Source organism: Drosophila persimilis, unplaced genomic scaffold, assembly GCF_003286085.1.
Source record: "Drosophila persimilis strain 14011-0111.01,24,50 unplaced genomic scaffold, DperRS2 tig00000000-arrow-pilon, whole genome shotgun sequence".
Taxonomy (NCBI): domain Eukaryota; kingdom Metazoa; phylum Arthropoda; class Insecta; order Diptera; family Drosophilidae; genus Drosophila; species Drosophila persimilis.
In genome coordinates, this window is record NW_020825288.1 from 44,480 (window position 1) to 49,606 (window position 5,127).

Sequence of the window (5,127 nt, forward strand, 5' to 3'; positions counted from 1 at the left end):
GCTATCGTGTAATAGTGCGACACTTACACCACACCACGCCCAGCAGCTGGATCTCTGAGGAGCTTGAACGACTCGGATTTACTGCGAGGTTTATCCGAGGATTAAAACACCGTTATAATGGAAGGCCTCTAAACATTTTTGAGGTTGAAATTCAGCCCAAGGCGGATGGCGGCCACGAGGCAATACTCGACATTAAAAACCTGGCCAATCAATGCGTCTCCATAGTGAGACAAGCCAAGCCACGCGACCCAGCGCAGTGCCATCGGTGCCAGGAGTTTGGGCATACAAAAAACTATTGCAGACGGCCATACAAGTGTATGAAATGCGCAGGAGATCACCCCACAACAGCATGCAGGAAACCCAGGCAGGAGGATCCCAAATGCGCCAACTGTAGCGGCAAGCACGTGAGCTGCTACAAGGGATGTGCCGCCTACAAAAAGGCTCGCAGCCAGTTAAGGGCAAACCGGCTCATCGGTGAGCAGCAGTATCAACAGCAACGCCAGCAGCCACAGCAGCAAACCGAGCAGCAACGCCCACAACAGAAACACAACAAACACCAGCGTACGCAGCAGCAGCAGCAGCATCATCAGCAGCAGTCACAGCAGACGCAACGACAGGGCCGCCAACAACAACAACAGCAGCCAGCAACAATCAGCGGCAGCGGCAGGCCGTCGTACAGCCGGGTAGTACGTAGCGGAATTACTGAGCAGGAGCAGCAGCAGCAGCAGCAACAGCCACGAGCGGACAATCATCAACAGCAGCATCGCCGACCACAGCAACAGCAGCAGCCATATGTCCGTACTGTTGAGCAGCAACATCCATCACAAAGGAAGCGGCCACAGCAGCAGCAGCATCAGCGGCAGCAGCGCGCAAGAGTTGTACAAGGGGCCAAAGCAGCATCAGCATCAACTCCAATAGCAGCAGCAACGCCCAACACCCGCAGGCCCTTGTATAGCCGAGGTGCTCAAGCCAATCCGGCCGAAAATCATTTGGCCAAGTTTCAACAGAAGTTGAGGGATGAACAGCAGCAGCACCACCACCAGCAGCAACAAGAACAGCAAAAAACTCTCCCCGCAAATTTCCAGTCCCATGCCCATAAAGAAAATGCAGAATTTCTCACAAGACTTGAGGCCAAAATCGATAGTCTATTTTCTGCAATAGTTAAATTAATAAACATCAATACAAATAAGACAAGCAAAACAACAAATAGCAGTTCACCAAACTCTTTGGACATGGCCCTGTCCTCCGCCAATGATGCCTTTTATGTATAGTCCAGTCCCGAATGGCCTGTCAAACCAAAAAGTCAATCCAGTACAGACTATCTCCACCCACAGCGTCAGCCAGAACGGCAACACTTTTAAAATTGCCTTCTGGAACGCGTGTGGTGTGACAAACAAGTTGAACGAGGTCGAAGTTTTCCTGAAAAGGGAAAAAATACAATTAATGATGGTCATCGAAACACGCACAAGGGCCGTCTCTGTGAGCGGATTCCACACTTACACTGCACAAAATCCGGCAAACGATCGCAGAGGGGGAGTAGCCATCCTGGTCCGGGACGATGTCACCCACTCTGCTCTGCAGCCAATTTCAAAGCCATTCATCCAGAGTGCACCTGTCATCGTCTTCACTGAAAAGGAAAATAAAAAGGGAATTATTTTTGCGCCGATCTACTGTCCGCCTGTATTCAAGTGGGCGCCTGCCCATTTTACTGGATTGATAAGACATTTTGAAGAACTCTGCGTCGAAGAAACAGCATCCGGCTTCCTTGTATGCGGTGACTGGAACGCGAAGCATATGTGGTGGGGAAATGCCCGTGGATGCGCCAGAGGGAAAGCACTGATGGAGGCTGTACACACCAACAACGGCTGCAATTTGCTGGCCACCGGTGGTGCCACACACTATCCCTACGACAAAAAAAAGAGACCATCAGCGATTGACTTTGGAATCTACAAAGGAATCAACGACACTCACCTGAGTATCCGTTCAAGCTCGGATTTGGACTCTGATCACTTGCTGCTCAGGGTTGAGTTGACGATCGGCAGCGGTGGACGTAGACATCCTACGCCCACAGTCAGGAAACATCTGCTCCCAGCACGTGCCAATATCAGCCTGTTCCAAAAGTCGCTGGAACGGTTGATCAATCTCAACACCGAGATTAGGATAGCGCAGGACATTGATGACGTCGTTTACTTGTTTTTGAACAATATACGGGTAGCAGCAGCAGCAGCAACAACACAACATCAACAGCAGCATCCAAACACTCATCGAAGATGGCCACAGCAGCGTCAGCATCATCATCAGCAGCGGTCACAGCAACATCACCGGCACCATCACCTCAAGCTGGACGAGGCTACAAGCGAGCTGCTCTCCATCAAACAGCAGTGCAAGAGGATCTGGCTGGCGACCCGCACCATCGAAGCCAGACGAAACTACAGGGCGGCGCAAAATCGTCTTAACAAGGGGCTCACAATCCTGAAAAACAAAAACATCAACAAACTGTTCACAGGGATTGACAACAAAGACCGCTATCAAATGCAGAAACTATGGAAATTGACCAGCACAATCAAAAGACAGCCGCAGCCAAACTGGCCACTGAGGCTGCCAACTATGACTGGAGGCAAGGCAAGTGTCTCGTGGACAAAGTCAACAGCTGAGACAGCCGATGCCTTTGCTACTCACCTGGAGGAGAGATTCAGCCCGATACTGTCCAATTCAGATGAAGAGCGGGCCGCAATCAACAGAGAGCGTGAGCAGTCAAAACGGCAGAAGCAGCTACAACCGGACCAGGAAACCAGGATTCCCTTCAGACCAGTCACACTGCCTGAGCTGATGCAGATTGTGGATGCATTGGAGCTGTCCAAATCACCTGGGGGAGACAAAATCGATAACAAACTGATTAAAAATTTGCCAAAAAAAGCGTTATTATATTTAATACTAATATATAACTCCATTTTCAGGCTGGGCCACTTTCCAAGTCAGTGGAAACATGCCCAGATTAAAATGATTTTAAAACCGGGCAAAAACACAGCAGACATGTGTTCCTACCGGCCAATCAGTCTATTATCTGGCCTTTCAAAGATCTTTGAAAAATTGCTGATGGCGAGACTGTTTGAGGTGGAGAATTTTGCCAAGGCCGTACCCAATTACCAATTTGGATTTCGGCGGGAGCATGGCACTGAACAGCAGCTGGCTCGAGTCACTCAATACATCCTCAAGGCGTATGAGAAAAAACAAGTTTGCTCGGCAATTTTCCTGGACATTTCCGAAGCTTTTGACCGAGTATGGCATGAAGGGCTGCTGTACAAGTTGATGAAGCTGCTGCCTTTAAATTTGTACTGCATTCTGGAGAGCTACCTGGCTGAACGCACTTTTCGTGTGAGCTGCGGAGACGAGGAACTTTCAAGAATCGGGAAAATATCAGCTGGAGTCCCGCAGGGTAGTGTACTTGGGCCAATCCTATACACAATCTATGCCTCGGACATGCCAATGCCTCACCTCATCCCGGACAGCACTGGCTTCCATCCAGAACGGGAATCAATGCTGCTGTCCACGTATGCCGACGACACGGTGATAATGAGCGCATCTGCAATCCCAAATGTCGCAGTCAAATATAACCAAAAATACCTGACTCACTTCTCTATATGGGCCAAGAAGTGGTGCATTAACATAAATGCGAAAAAAACCGGACATGTAATATTCACACTGAGGACAATTAGATCAACGGACTTAAGGCAAACGCCGACTATAAATGGACAGGCTGTGCCACTTGCCAAATCACACACATATCTGGGCATAAAATTGGACAAAAAACTCACCCTAAGCTCACACATCACGAGGATCTGCACAAAACTCCGATCAAGAGCGGCCAAACTGGACTGGCTTGCTGGCCCAAAAAGCCGGCTGCCAAGCGAAACCAAGGCTATAGTCATCAAGCAGCTCATCATGCCCATTTGGCAATATGGTCTTCCGGTTTGGGGCGCACTTACATCCGATTCCCAGCTGCGACGGGTGCAAAGCCTACAAAATAAAATTATTAGACGGGCAATGAAGGCGACAAGGTTCACCAGGAACGATGCGATAAGACAGACTCACAATCTAGACACAATCGACGAAGTGTTCCATGCGGCAAGTGGGCGCTTCGCCAACTCCTTGGCTTGCCATGTCAATCCGGAGGCTCGGAAACTATTACTGCAGCCGTATGAACCACAGCGATTGCAGAGACCACGTTATCTGCAACAGCTGCTCCAACACTTCCGCCCGCTGCAGCCTCAAAATCAGGATCGGAGCAGCCATCTTCATCAACATCCAGATCCGGCCATCTCCGAGGAATCGCTTCCAACGCTGATCCGTCTCGAAGAGGAGGAGCTGAAAAGAAAGAGACAGGAGGAATCAGACGCCAGGCAATTAAGAAGAATCCAACAACAAAATATCAATCCGAACCCCGAAAGGTTCAACGAATCGATGATAAATTGCTTCAGAAAACGATACCTCAGCGGCCAAACTCCCCGAGAAAGAATAGTGGCTCTTATCTTTGGCCAGCCACTTTCTGTCCAAAGGATAATCCTGCCAGATTACGAGGGGGATCCCGATCCAGCGACGCAGCAGCAGACGCAGCAGCAGACTCAGCAGCAGACGCAGCAGCAGACTCAGCAGCAGATGCAGCAGCAGACGCAGCAGCGGACCCAGCAGCAGACGCAGCAGCGGACTCAGCAGCAGACACAACAACAGATGCAGCAGCAGACGCAGCAGCGGACTCAGCAGCAGACACGGCAAATTCTGGCGAGCAGCAACCGGCAGACGTCACATCATCGTTGCCAGACACGGGCTGCAAGCAGCAGCTCACGCACCCTGGACGACAGCCATCGACGCAATCCGCAAGAGGCACTTCTGGACCACGGACTGGAGCAAGTCCGACGGCGCCTTGAACGGGTGGTCGACGACGACGACGACGACGACGTCCTAATCATCTCAGATGACGACGACGACGACGTCCAAATCATCACCGATGTCCAATCCATCTCAGATGACGATGACCACAACAACGACGATGATGCCGGCCGGCACATTGCGCACACCGCCACAGTGACTCCGCACTTTGGTGCAGCAAGGCGCCGCTCACTGGGACGC

The 5,127-nt window shown here is 50.8% G+C and overlaps 1 long non-coding RNA gene across 1 annotated transcript; it reads right to left on the minus strand.

The window, feature by feature from the left end:
- Positions 1–1,112: 1,112 nt before the first annotated feature.
- LOC113567350 lies at positions 1,113–4,644 on the minus strand. The gene is made up of 9 exons (XR_003409421.1): positions 4,489–4,644; positions 4,093–4,365; positions 3,816–4,017; positions 2,680–2,866; positions 1,972–2,472; positions 1,710–1,904; positions 1,501–1,627; positions 1,219–1,419; positions 1,113–1,152 (listed from the first exon to the last, which is right to left on the minus strand). It is a non-coding gene; the product is annotated as an uncharacterized LOC113567350 (long non-coding RNA).
- Between the last annotated feature and the right edge of the window lie 483 nt (positions 4,645–5,127).